The 15,824-nt window shown below is 32.6% G+C and overlaps 1 long non-coding RNA gene and 1 other non-coding gene across 2 annotated transcripts; both read right to left on the bottom strand.

The window, feature by feature from the left end:
- Positions 1-214: 214 nt before the first annotated feature.
- LOC121218978 (uncharacterized) lies at positions 215-2,053 on the bottom strand. The gene is made up of 3 exons (XR_005915464.1): positions 1,833-2,053; positions 992-1,066; positions 215-480 (listed from the first exon to the last, which is right to left on the bottom strand). It is a non-coding gene; the product is annotated as an uncharacterized lncRNA (long non-coding RNA).
- A 12,555-nt stretch (positions 2,054-14,608) lies between these two features.
- On the bottom strand, positions 14,609-14,715 carry LOC121226780 (small nucleolar RNA R71). The gene has a single exon (XR_005924458.1). It is a non-coding gene; the product is annotated as a small nucleolar RNA R71 (small nucleolar RNA).
- Positions 14,716-15,824: the final 1,109 nt, after the last annotated feature.

The raw sequence follows: 15,824 nt of genomic DNA on the forward strand, positions 1-15,824 counted from the left end.
GATTTAAATCAATATCAGATACCCTTGCAAATCTTTACCGACAGAGGTTAATCATCAATAAAAAATATAAAAATATTAAATTTATTTTCTGCAAATTGTTTTTAAAAAAAAATTATTTGATTTTTTTCAAATTTTCTTTAGCAATTACATTTTTTTTATAATGAAATATTAAAATTAGTATAATCCATAATAAAATTCTAATAAAATATAAAAATAAAGAAAGAAAACAAATATTTTATATTCATAATGTATAATGAAGTTAACATCAAAACATTATAAAATTTCCTGAATACAAAGTTAACAAACCTTGTTAGAAACACAAAAAAGGGTTTCTTAAAACTAAATATGTCTTTTTTAGAACCTTAATCATTAAAACACGTCCCTTGAATTGTCATCTACCACCTGAGCCAAAAAAAAATACTTGATTTCTTTCAAATGATTCAAGTCCTTCAATTCTCTCATAGAAAGTTGTTATAACCCCTGCAATAAGAAAGATATATATCAGTTTATCTAAATCAGATGTTTATTAGAAAAATGTTATTAATTAAAAGCTTGTTAATCCCCAAGCATATAACAGAAATCTTTGTTCTCAACAGGAGGAACATTTACTTATACATTGCATTGAAGGGATATATCTAATATATTTAAAAGGACCTTGACGCTTCGTTACTTTATTTATATCTAAATATGCATTCGACTTCTTATATTGTGATTCAATGCCAAGTGGGAATGCATCAAAACTAGACGCAATTTGATGACATTTTTGTTTAGTTGTAGTATTTTGATAATAATAGCAACAACGAAAATTTTTAGTTTAGTATTGTGGTTAGCCACTTGTGTCAACTTTCGCACCAGCAATGAAATCAACTATAAGTGATAATGTTCAAGAATGCTCTAATATCAGCTTTACTAGACAAATAATTTAGAAGTGGATAAATCAATGAAAAATGAAAATATAAAAAGCATTACCCATGAAATCAACTATACTCACTCTTTCCAACCAATGCTACTTGTTGCTCGACGAAGTTCAGATCCCTAGGCAAGTAAGAAAAGATGTGCACAATATCTGAAGCAAAAACCAATATGCAATCAGAAGGACTACTGAAACATGCCTAGCTAAAGTTGCATTTCAGGAGAATCCAAAATCTAGAGTTGATGCAAATGCAACATAGCGAATATCAACGACTTGTAATTCACAGAGGGGAAAATCACCAGGGAATTGTGTATGTCTATGAAAAAAGAAGCCTATGGATTAGCCAAGTTACTAGAACCTGTTTAGAAACAATACTACAATCAAGTTATTATTACTATAATAATACATAGATAAATGAAGAAAGTGCTCACTGCATTGAGCATTCTAACTGCAGGCTCTATCACTACCAACCATCATATTATTGAAATCCCAATAACACTAAATCCTACCTATTATAAAATATTAAAAGTTATATAAATTATTGCATTAATTATAACATTATTACTAATAATAATATATTAACCAACAGTGACCAAAACCATAAAAGTATTACTATCTTTGTCCTCAAATTTCAAATCAATTCCTGTCAATTTCGACTAATTTTTTCACATGCACCATAAATAATTCTCTACAACCCATATACGAACCCCTAAATCTCCAAAACCCAACCCACCCCTAACAATATACGAAGAAGAGGATGAGAAATTTTTAGTAAAGCATATTATTTATAAAATTTACTCTCCTACATTAGTCAAAATTTCAGCAAAATTAATATGAAAACTAAAATAAATTTTGCATCAAAAGAAAAGAATTACTCAGATTTCCTATAGACAATTAAAATTTTAATGGAAGAGCTTACGGAAAGGGTGGAAATGGTGCCATTGGAGAAAAGATGCTCACATACACCGTCGACGCCACTGCCGCAACGTTCATCTCATATTCCATGAAGGAAAAGAATATATTTCGAAAGGAAAGATTGGAATTTTAGAAACAGGGTTTCAAATTTTGAGAACAAAATGGTGAGCGTGAGAGGGAATTTGAAATTTCATACGAGGGAGGATTTTATTTGGGATTTGGAAATTTGTATGGCAAAGGCTTTTTATCAGAAGAGGCATCAAAACTGGATTAAATTTGTTAAAGGTCCCTATACTCCTTTAAAATTTAAAATTTAGTCCCTATACTTTAATTTTGAGATATTTAGTCCATGTACTTTTTTGAAATTAAAAACATTATTACCTCCATCTAATTATTCCATTAGGGGCTTATATAAAAAAGGTGAAATAATATTTTTAACTCTTAACATTTATAGTTTTTTTTATCAATTTGATGTTTACCCTTTAAAAGTAAATAATGTTTTTTTTAAATTAAAAAAGATCCATATTGATTAGGGAATCGATATGGTTGGGTTAATCAAGCTAAAAAATTGTTTGGCAATGTTTTTGGAATTAGACTAGTGGTTGAACTAATCAGGCCAATTGCTTAGTAGTTTGAACATACCGACAGATTCAAAACAAATAAAATCATTAAAAATCAAAATTAAAAATATTGAAAATTATAAAAATTGAATCATATACAGATTCAACCAATTTTTTAGCTTGATTCAATAAGTCTGTACTAAGTTGTGGGTCAATCGATTTGTATCCTTCACCAGACCGATACCCTCAGTTGATTAATGATCCAATCAATCCGATCTAGTTTAGACAACATTGAATAATGGAATTTTTTATATATTTAAAGTGACTTTTATTTTTTCATAATTTTAATTTCTTTAAAAAATATTTTTAATTTTTTATGTTTTAATTTAAAATATGAAAAAAATTATTATTTTTAAATATTTACTTTTAAAGGGTAATGACCAAATTGACAAAAAACTATAAATGTTGAAGGCTAAAAACTTTATTTCACCTTTTTTATAACAACTATTAACGGCAAAACTAGACGAGGGACTAAGATTTTTAAATAAAAAAAGTCTAAGGACTCAATATCTCATAAAAAAAATATAAGAATTAAATTTTAAATTTCAAAGGAGTATAAAAATCGAGAAATTTACTAAAAAAAACCCTTTTTTTTGTTAATTACCAAAATGGTCTGCCTTTTTTATTATTTATGGGAAAGGACCATTTTCCTCGAAAGTGCGTCCACGTCAGCGCTGACTCAAGGGATGTGTCAGCAAAATGCGTCCTTGGGGGAGCGTTTTGTCCACGTCAGCACAAATCACTTCCTTGTGGACGCACTTTGCTGATGTGGCAAAAACATTCCCCAGGGACGCGTTTTAGCCCATGTTTAAATTTTTAAAAAAATGTCATTTTTTTAAATATTATAAAAATAGACCAAATTTTTTGAAAATTTACAAGAATAAACCTTAAAAAAGACTTAAATGATAACACTACTTTTTTTAAGGTGTCACCAATTAATATGGAAATAAAACTTACAAAGCAAATCTTTATATAGACTTAAAGTCTCATTTCCCTTGTTTTCTTAATCAATGTGGGATATGAGATATGTGTATATATAGACTTATGAATAGGTTTGCAACTTATTCCTAAATAATGTGGGATTCCTTTATCTTTTAACTAACAACATGAGACTAAATGTTACACTATATTTTATAATTTTTTTACAAAAAAATTTCTATTTTATTTATATTTTGTTAACATTTTCTCATATTATAAAATTATCATTTTCTCATATTATAAAATTATTTTTTGAGATATTTATTCTTGTTGTATTTTAGAATTGTTGTTAACATATACAAAAGAACTATTAAAAAAAGAGAACAAATTGCACGTATGAAACTTGTACATGCAATAATTTTCTATTCAACTTTGAATGTTCGAAGTTAATATCAATGCAATTCTAATTTTTAAAATAATTTTCCATTATTTAAATTTAGAAGTTATACTTTTAATTTTTTAATTTTATTTTTTATTGTATATTATGAATGTTTGATTAATAAATAAATGGTGAGTATTTGGCACTCAAATAGTATTTTTTTTTTGTAATTTTAAAAAATCGATATATCTTTTTTAAATATTTACTTATTTTTAATATTTTACTATACTAATTAATTTTTTTAATTCTAATTTTAATTAATTTTCATCACCTAATAAATGCTAATAAATTTATTTTAGATGTATTTTGACTAGATAGATAATCTATTTAAACATAGTATATAATTATGTTAAATAAGTTTTTTTATAGAAATATATAATATACATAAAATATAATAATTATTTTTCATATTTTTATATCTAGATTAAATTACATTAGTAGTCACTTAACTACGATTTTTTAGCTATCGAATTATAAAACTTACAAAATGATCACTCAACTATTAGTAATTTTTTAAATATTTATTTTTTAATATTTTACCATACTCATTTTATATTTTATAATTTTTTTTACTTATAGAGTTTAAAATTTTTATTTATAATATAACAAATATTAACTTTTTGCAAAAAAATTTAAACTCAAAGTAAAAAAAATATAAAATATAGTGTAGCTTTTAATCTCATGTTGTTAGTTAAAAGATGAATGAATCTCACATTGTTTTGGAACAAGCTGCAAACCTATTCATGAGTCTATATATACACATATCTCATATCCCACATTGCTTAAAAAAATAAGAGAAATGAGACTTTGAGTCTATATAAAGATTTGTCTTGTAAGTTTTGTTTTTATATTAATTGGTGACACCTTAAAAAAAGTGGTGTTATCACTTTGAGCTTTTTTTAAGGTTTATTCTTGTAAAATTTCAAAAAATTTGGTCTATTTTATAATATTTAAAAAATTGACCTTTTTTAAAAATTTAAACACAGGCTAAAACGCGTCCTTGGGGGAAGCGTCCACAAGGGCGAGATTTTTGCTGATGTGGACAAAACGCTCCCCCAGGGACGTGTTTTGCTGACACGTCCCCTGACTCCGCGCTGATGTGGACGTGCTTTCGGGGAAAACGGTCCTTTCCCGTAAATAATAAAAAGTCGGACTATTTCGATAATTAATGAAAAAAAGACTTTTTTTTAGTATATTGCCCATAAAAACCTTTTGCATATTTAAAACTAAAAAGCTACTTAACTTCTTAAATTTTAAAGCAAATAATTTGTTGGAAAAAAAGTTCCCACCACATAACTTTATTGACGAATATAACCATCCACTGTCTGTAGCGGTGGTATTTTATCTTCCGTCAGAATAAGCAATATTTATATGGATGGGTGTTTTCATTCATCAGTGAATGTTATTAAATTTACTTACGGGTTTATATTTGTTAGTGTACAACATTTATATTGATAGATTTAGTCTGCCAGTAAAATCTTCTGTCAATAAATAACACTTTTTCTTTGTACTGATGGTATCTCTTGATTTGAGCCATCAATTAGCAAATATATCTTAGAATTTTAATGAAGTTGTTGTTGTCCGTAGATTGAACCATAACTCTTTATATATTAAAATTGAAGATATATCACACACAATACTCATTTATAATTTTGTTGGAAGTTTACCTTTAGTACTAAATGACTATGTGCTTATTTTGTTCCTAATAAAAATTTACAAAAAAAAACTCCTTAATTCTTCTTGCTGAAGCGACAACACTTCTTATTTTTATGTAGGTAGAGTTCATATATTGTCCCCATTGCTTTGGACATTAAATAATAAGCAATGAACTTTATTAAGAGTATTTAAATTATCCTCTTAGTATAACGGACCACAGTAGTCACTATAGTATTATTTGTCTAGAATGGGTTTCATTAGTGCATTATAGACACATACAATAACTTATCTTTACCCTTTTAACTTTTAATTGAAGATTACTAATTAAAAGTTGGGTTCCCATTACTAGATTCTAATATTAAGGGTTTTAAACCCATTCCTCTTGTAGCATTACTTACCAAATCTCTTGGTAATCCTTCGGTTAAAGGATCTTCTAGATTACTCTTTGATTTGACATATATATGTTGGATTTTGTGCTCTGAGTGTAGTATATTTGTTTGTAAACTTGTAATTTTTTCAAACATATTGGTTAATAAAACAAATTCATTGATTACATTAATATACTTTATATGATTGTCCTCATATGGTTTTTGCACGCAAAGCAAAATGGAAGCAAATATTACTCATTGGTTTTCTAATGTTTAAACTAATGAGTAGATAAACCTAAACATGTCTTTAGGCTAATTGAAAATGAGTAAACTGATTGAAAGAATAATATGTCGTCTATTAATGTAACACCCCTTACCCGCATCCGACTCTGGGACAGGGTACGAGGCATTACCAAACTTCTACTCATACACCCCTTATCCGCATCCGAAGCCGGGACAGGGTACGAGGCATTACCAAACTTATACTCATACATTCATGCAAAAGTCGGGCTATAAAATTTTCCTTTAAAGTAACTTCATTCATACACACACAATTTGTCCCAAATACGAGCCTACGAGGCCCTAAACAACTAATGAAAAAGGTCCAGGACTAAATCAAGGACTTTAAAAAAGCTTAGGAAATTTTACCTAATACAAAGCCACACGCCCATGTGAGACAGGGGACACGCCCGTGTACTCTTGACACGCCTGTGTCCTCCGGCCGTGTAACTCCCTAACTATGACATCAACACCAATTTAGGGTCACTCGGCCGTATCACACTCTCGTGTGGCCAAACCGTGTGCTTAATTAAAAATAAATAGATTTTTTCATAAAATGGTGCAAACTTCACACGGCCAGAGTACACGCCCATGTGGGTAGGCCGTGTCCTTCACACGGCCAAGACACACGCCCGTGTCTTAGCCCATATGTTTACTACTAGGCATACTAACTTGCAAATTTTAGGTGCAGGGGACACACAACCATTCAACACACCAGTGGGGCAGACTGTGTGTCACACACGGTCTAGACACATGCCCTTGTGTCTACCCGTGTGGACTATTAAAAGGCTATTTTCCAAGCCAATTGTCACCCTCAATCATTCTTACACTCAAACATATTTCATAGCATACAACATGACATATTTAGACACTTAAATATTCAACATCATGGAACTTTCACACCTTTATAATGTTGTCCTATTACACATTCAATTAGTCACACCATTTGGAGGCCTTCCACACCAATTTCATGCGTAATCAAATTTGTTAACATGACCTCAAATTACACATTCTTATCTATAATTATCTTATGTCATTAAGTCACTCCTTAGTTCCAAGTACTTAATTCATTCCTCATCACACATCCATCAAACAAGCCACATAGCACATCATCAAGGCATTAACACATGCATGCATAAACAATTAGACATTACAACCCAATAATCAATTATAAGCCATATCACATGGCTATTACAAAACAAATCATCAACATCATAGGCCTTCATAATTTGGCCAAATAGCATGACACATATCACAAAATAACCAAGTCCCCTATACATGCAATACTCAAAATATCAAATTCACTATACCCAATAATCTTTTGATAGTGTTATCGAATACTCCGACAATTCTAGATCATGCGTAGGATAGTTTTTCTCATGGGGCTTTAGTTGCTTCAAAGCATAAGCTACTACTTTGCATTCTTGCATAAGCACACAACCTAGTCTATTCAATGACGCATCACTGTAAATCACAAATTCTTTCCCTGATTTCGGTTGCACTAACACTGGTGCCTCAGTCAATAACATTTTCAACTCAGTCAATAACATTTTCAACTTCTCAAAGCTCTGCTGACATTTTTCTTACCATTCAAACTTGACATCTTTTTGAAGTAATCTTGTCATAGGAGTGGCTATCATAGAGAATCCTTTCACAAACTGTCTGTAGTATCCGACCAAACCCAAAAAGCTCCTAACTTCAGTTACATTCCTTGGTAGCTTCTACTCAACAATGGCAGAAATCTTACTAGGATCAACTCGTATACCATCTCCTGAAACAATATGGCCTAAGAATCTGACCTGTCGAAGCCAAGCATACAACTGCTTATCTCTCAAGGTCTGCAATATAGTTCTCAAGTGCTCGACATGTTCTACCTAATCTTTAGAATAAATCAGAATATCATCGATGAACACCACAACAAACTTATCCAAATATTGCCAAAAAATTCGGTTCATTAAGTCCATAAACACGGCAGGAGCATGCGTTAATCCAAATGGCATAACAAGAAACTTTTAGTGGCTATACCTCATTCTAAAGGTAGTATTAGGCACATTTGACTCCTTAACTAGTAACTGGTAATATCCGAATCTCAAATCTATCTTAGAGAACCATGTCGCTCCTTTCAGCTGATCAAACAAGTCATCAATCCTTGGCAGAGGTTACTTATTTTTTATTGTCACCTTATTGAGTTGCCGGTAGTCAATGCATAATCTCATAGAACTGTCCTTCTTTTTCATGAATAATACGGGAGCAATGGAAACACAAAAAAATTTTATGCTTTTTCATACCCATTTTTACTTAAATTCATGTAAATCTGGTTAAATTATTGTCGAAAAATAATTAAATATTATAAAAAAATTAAATTGTGTTAAAAATATGAATAGGTTGAATTTTAGTTAATTTTATACTTAATTTTGATTAATTTTGACTATTTTCGACGGATTTGCGCAAAGGGCGAAACTTGGCTCGGCTAACACTGTTGAAAGCACAAAATCGAGAAGCAATTTGAAGTATCGAGGAACACTAATTTCCAGCCTAAGATGGTCCAAAAATGTGTATTAATTCATAATTTAATTAATTTTAACTTATTCCCCATTTAATTTGGGTTAAATAAATTATTTTTAATTAATTATGAAAAAATGGTCCAGTTGAACCGCACTGGTCAAACCAAATTGAGTGAACCGAACTAGCCACCAATAGGGCAGCCCAGAACCGTCCATATGTCGACCCAAATTAGCATTTTAGCTGATTAAATATGATTGCAAAAGGGCCCTTGAAAGACTTCCAAATTGCATTCAAACCCCACCTTTAATTGTGACTTTGTAGATTTGCCCCAGGCTATTTTTAGCAAAGTTGAAAGTCTCAACTTTTGCCAAGTAGATGGCTGGCCATAGGGGGGCTCTTTGGATGCTGGAATTTGGTATTTTTAGCAGGAAAATCAGCTATAAAAGCCATCCCTTTCTGATCTTTCAAACCATCCCTCAATCCCACAACATTCTTTCATTCTCTCTTCTCCTCTCTCACTTTTCTCTCCATTTTCTTCTATCCCATTTCCCTTTTTGTTCAAGTGCCGATTTCTTCTGTTGGGAAAGAGGCTCTCATCAGCCATTTTGGAGTAGCAATTAGGTGTTCATAAGCTACCTTGATAGCCGAGGGCAACGAAGAATAAAGAATGGAGCAAATAGTCAAGCCACGAAGAAACACCGGATTTGCTTCTTGTTCCCTATCTCTTTAATTTTTGTTGTTGTTTTGACGAACATGTTTATGAATATTTATGCTATTGAAAGGGTTATTTTAATCAATTTAGCTTAAATTAAGTTTGTGTTGGGTTGATTATATTCTGCCTGCTTGAATTGTTAAAATGATGTTTATGCTGTTATAGGCCTTGGTAAATTGCTTGGTTAAGTAAAATCATGCCTAAGTTATTTTTGCAATATAATTGTTAAATAACTAATGAATAAATTATTAAATCGTATTGAAATTATAATTAATAGACACAATGCTTAGTCAGTACATGTTTATTCTTCTAAGGTAGCTGAAGTTTAAATTAGCATTGCATTCTTCGATGCATATGCCTTGCATAACTTGCAAGATCTTTGTGATTAAACTGTTTCAAGGTAGAAATAACCTGTTACCTCACTTAATCTTTTATATGCTTGTGAATATTAATTAACCGCTTGGATTGACTTTGAAAAATGTTCAAGAGATTGATTAATTTAATAAGTATATATGAGCAGTAGGTAGCAAATTATCGAGTTGTCGTGAATTTTTTCATAGCAATATAAACATAAGTTTAATAATTCTAAGTTTAAAAAATGTAATTAATCCAACACAAGTATGTTATCTTGATTAAATCTTATTTGAAATCGTGCATTAGAACTCCTTTGTTTTATTTTAATTATTTACTTAGTTTTTAAATAGTTTTTGAACATCTTTTAAATCCAAATTTTTTTTACCTCGCCAAAGTGTTTTACAATTAATTTCATAAATAATTTTTTTTACAGTCCTTGTGGGTACGATAACTCGACATTTACTTGTCGCTTTATTACTTGTTACAATTGTGTATACTTGCACATTTTCCGTCGTTCCAAGTTTTTGGCGCCGTTGCCGGGGACTGTTTTAAAAAACCATTATTTGTGAATTTGTTAGTTTTACATTTTGGTTTATTTTCCTGTTTAAATTTTTACTTAATTTTTCTGTGATTATTACTAGTGTTTATGAGTATTGACTAGATTATTGACTTACTCCCTGTAGACCCTGAGATAGAACGAACCTTTTGACAGCGAAGAAGACAAGTGAACCAGAGAAGGACTGAATGAATGAATATCGAGAACATGAATCAAGGAAATGGAGCAAACCTTGCTCAAAATCCTATCCTTATTGCTGATGATAGGGATAAAGCCTTAAGACAATATGTTGTGCCAGTTTTTAATGATCTTAATCTGAGTATTAGGAGACCCAAAATTGAGGCATAACAATTTGAGCTGAAGCTAGTCATGTTCTATGTAACACCCCTCTCCGGTATCTGACACTGGGACAGGGTTCGAGGTGCCACTGGACTTAACTCAAGCATACGTATATAAAATAGGGCCATAAAATTTCTTTTAACTTAAAACTTCTCGTTCACATGCATTTTTTCCCTTAAACGGGCTCACGAGGCCCAAAACATACATTCGGGTTGGTTCGAGACCAAATCGACAACTTAAGAACAACTTGGAAAATTTCATACTTTAAGGCTCCATACGCCCGTGTGATCAATTTGACATGGCCGTGTTGGTTGCCCGTGTGCACCACACGGCCTAGTGTTCATTGGGACACGCCCGTATCCCTCACCCGTGCAACTCTTTGTCCATTTGGTCATGAACAAAAGAAGACACACGGCCAAGGCACACGTCTGTGTGCTAGATCGTGTCCACCACACGGTTGAGACACACGGTCGTGTCTCCGTCCGTATGTTTACTACCATGCATACTAACTTGAATTTCCAAGGTGCAGGGGACACACGGCCGGGCCACACGCCCATGAGGCAGATCGTCTGTCACACACGACCCAGACACACGCCCGTGTGACTACTCGTGTGGAAAATCACAAGGCTATTTTCCAAGCCCTTTTGTCACCCTCACAACACATGCACACGTACTTATACAATGGCATACAACATGGCATAAACGAGCACTTAAACATCCATAAACATGTTATGATCATGTCAATTTCTCATGCAATAAATATCATAGATTTTACTCACCTCTTTACCACATTCATGCCATAACCATCATCATATCTCAAACCTCAATTCTATCACTAAGAATTCATGATCACATCCATAATTCATTCATACCAAGTCATTATAAACTCATCACATAAGACCTTAGCACTAGCATGCATATAAAATAGGTTTACAACTCCAATATCAATATACATTTGGCTAAAGCAAAATATCACACACTCAAATATTTAATCCCCTATACATGCCATAGACTCAAAGTACTTGAAATCACTTACACCAATAGTGATAGCTTGACAGTGTGATAATATCTCCGACGAACTCCAACCCGAGCTAACCTAGTAACACTAGAGGACATGGGAAAGGAAGGGGCTAAGCTTTATGCTTAGTAAGTTCATATGAAAACGATAAGCAACTCATTAACATGTTTTTATCAATGTTCATAACATATTCTTAAGTTCATGATAAGTTGTTTTCTTGTACAACAGTCAATAAAATATTTATATCTGGAGCTACAAAACTCCAAATTATGTTATGTTAAATTTCCTTGAAACTAGACTCATGTACCTTTCTACCATACAATTTCTAGAATTTTTGGTTTAGCCAATTAGTACAGTTTATTCCTCAAAGTTACCCCTGATTCACTGTCTGGCAGTTCTGACCCTTCTACACTAAAGTTTAATTATCTCATAGCACAGGACTCGAATAACGTTTCTGTCTATTTCTCTTGAAAATAGACTCATAAGGATTCTAAATAAATTATAATTCATTAATATTTTTGTACAATTTATAATTATTTTCTCAAATCAGAACAGGGGATTTCGAAGTCATTCTGACACGGTTTTGTTTATAAGAAACTAGACTCAATAAGATTTAATTCCATATTTTACTCAACCTTTAACTCATTTTCCACTATTTTTAGTGTATTTTCAAAGTTACACCACTGTAGTAGCCCAAAACTATCTAGGCTAATCTACTCATTCACAATTATTGTTCACCAAATTAATACAACATCATTTCATCTATCATTGTAAGAACACATAGCTATGCACCATAAGCATGGACCCATAATCTCAATGTCATCAAGTATCAAGGACTTAATGCAAATCATGCCATTTTCATAGTATTCACCAAATTAATATATACATCATAGATTATCACATATCAAGGTATTACTCATAAGTTTAGTGTACATACTTGTACAACTTGTAACATAACTCAAGTACATACTCACCAATGACTTACCTCATTGGAACCATTATCAACTCTTTCCTCAGATTTCCCGTTGAAAACTTGGAATACTAATGGATACATCAGAAAACTTGCACATAAGTGCCATATACGTGGCTAGAACCAACTCAATAGCGTGCGGCATATGTAGCCAATGCTACCTCACACTATGAAATGCTCGCATTCTGAGCTACTCACGGGCCTTTTATCAAGTCAGTGCCCGGACCCCATAGTACTATCATGTAATATATGCTCATTGAGCTACTCACGGGTCTGTACACAAAGTCAATACCCGGACCCACGTTACATATATCGTTTTCTCATGAACTCAGACACATCTCATAAGTTCAGACTACAAATTCTCTTAGCATACCTTTTTGTATCCTACGTTATATCCGAGGCTCAACGAGATTTCATTTCTAACCAAATAGCATCACAATTGCTCACAAGGTAATTTACTTTCATAACTCATCATTTACAGTTTCATGGCAACAAATGAAATTTGGTCACATGAATACCATAAAACAATTACACATCCATAATATCATTCATGCTTTTATGGTAGCAAATAACATATATTACATGAAAAATCAAGGTACATAGCACATGGTAGCCATAAATCATTTAAATTCCACGCAAATCGAGGCAGTAAAAGTATGATACAATACCACATTAATTACATATGTACTTACAATTCATGTAATATCAAAACATAAAAATTCAAGTTTGACATTGTATTATTATAACGACACGAACTTACCTCGACACCAAATCGGTAAAAGAGGCTAAAACATCAATTTCTTGTTTTTCCTCGTTCTAAGCCCGAATCTCATTTTTCATCATCTATAACATCACATTTAACTTATTAAAACAATATACTAATCAAATTAGTCCAATTACACATTTTTGAAAAATTTACAATTTTGCACCTATACTTTACCATAATTACCAAATTGCCCCTAGACTCGTAAAATGATTTTTTAATCACATTTTCTCATACCCAAGCCTAGCCGAACCCTTCTATACTAGAAACAGCCCACTATTCTCATTATTATACATATTTATCACTTATCTTTCAAACTTTACAAAATAATCTATTAGGTGCTTTCATGCAAATTTCTTTCATAAATGTTGTTTATAACACTACCAAGACTCATTTTCTTCCATAAAAACTCAGCAAACAACACATATGCTTTCATGGAAAAACCCTAGACTCTTAATCATTTTGCAAAATAGTCCCCTCTTTTGAAAGCTCATGCTTTAGGGGTTCCAAAAACACAAAAATTATCAAGAAAAAGCATTAAAATCACTTACTATCAAGGGAGTTTCTTTGCTAAAATTTTCCAGCTTCAAAACCCTTTCTTTCCTGCCATTTTCGGTGAAAGAGAAGAAGAAAAATGAATGAAAATGAATTTTTTTTAATTATATTTTATTACCAAAAAGTCACCTAATATCCCACAAAATATGGCTTTTTGACCAATCTTGTCTCCCTTGGCCGGCCACCTCTATTAAAAAGGGTCTAATTGCCCTTAAAAGGCCTCCAATTTTAATTATCTAGCTATTAGACACATTTAGGTATTAAAATACAACTTTTACTTTTTACGTAATTTAGTCATTTTTTAAAAATAGGCTAGAAATCGCTAAAATAAATTCACCAAAATTTTCATGCACTTATAAAATCATATTATAACACATAAAATAATCATTAAAATAATTTCTCCAGCCTCGAAATAGTGGTTTCAAAACCACTATTCCAACTAGGCCCAAAATCGGGCTGTTGCATTCTAGATGCTTCAAACAGTGGGCCAATTCAGTGGAATGCCTACTGAAGATCCTCATATTCATTTAAGAGTGTTTATGGAGGTGAGCGACTCTTTTAAATTAGCTGGAGTACTCGAAGATGCATTACAATTAAAGTTGTTCCAGTACTCACTAAGGGACAAAGCTCGAGCCTGGTTGAACTCATTGCCACCAAACTCAATTTCCATATGGCAAGAGTTAACCGAAAGATTCCTCATGAAGTATTTCCCGCCAAGCAAGAATGCTAAATTGAGGAACGAGATCACTGCCTTCCAAAAAATGGATGATGAGTCCTTGTATGAGGCATGGAAATGATACAAAGAATTATTATGGAAATGCCCTCATTACGGAATCCCATATTGCATCCAACTTGAGACATTTTATAATGGTCTCAACTCTCACATGAGGATGGTCGTGGACGCCTCCGCTAATGGTTCTCTTCTTTCTAAGTCTTACAATGAGGCTTACAAAATCATCGAGAGGATCGATAGTAACAATTATCAATGGCCAACCAATCGAGCCATGTCAGGAAGACGAGTCGCTGGAATACATAAAGTGGACGCTCTCACTTCACTCGCATCTCAGGCATCTTCAATATCCTCAGTGCTTAAGAATCTTACCACTAATGGGTCTAACAGTTTTGCAGCCCAACTACCTCACCAATTTGAGAGTATAGCCTGTGTTTATTGTGGGGAAGGACATTTGTTCAAAGAATGTCTATCGAACCCCAAATCTGTATATTACATGGATGACCAAAACCAAAATCCAGGAGAGCAAGGAATGCAATCCAACTTCTATAACCCATCATGGCGAAACTATCCGAATTTTTCTTAGAGTAACCAATGGCCTGGAACTAGTAACAACTACGCCCAACCTAGACCGATCCAGCCGCCTAGTTTTTCCCAACAAGTTCAGAAACCAGTTCAAGTTGAATCATTCAATATCTTAGAAAATCTAGTGAAGGCTTACATGGCGAAGAATTATGCCTTAATTTAAAGCCAAGTAGCTACATTGAAGAACTTGGAGAACCAGATGGGCCAGCTTGCTACTGAACTCAAAAATCGACCACAAGGTGCTTTACATAGTGATATGGAGAATCCAAGAAATCCGGGGAAGGAATATTCAAAGCGTTAAAGAAATCTGGGGAAGGAACATTGTAAAGCGTTAACATTGAGGAGCGGAAAGACAGTAGAGCCCAACACCATCGAAGCTGAAAAGGAGCCAGCTGACACTCAAGACTTAGAGGAAGTTCAACCGAGTGTTGAAATTCCAGTTTCACCAGAACCAGAACCTACAAAATTTGTGCAACACCCCGTACCCGAGTCCGTCGCCGGAGTCGGACACGAGGGGTTTGCAGACTTAAATCACTTCTTTGCACAATCCATTTTAAATTTTCCAGGCAAGCTGGCTAACTGCGTCACTGTCACCTTAAAAATCATATCTTGAGTTTCACAACTCGAAA

Source organism: Gossypium hirsutum, chromosome A03 (genome assembly GCF_007990345.1).
Source record: "Gossypium hirsutum isolate 1008001.06 chromosome A03, Gossypium_hirsutum_v2.1, whole genome shotgun sequence".
Lineage (NCBI taxonomy): Eukaryota > Viridiplantae > Streptophyta > Magnoliopsida > Malvales > Malvaceae > Gossypium > Gossypium hirsutum.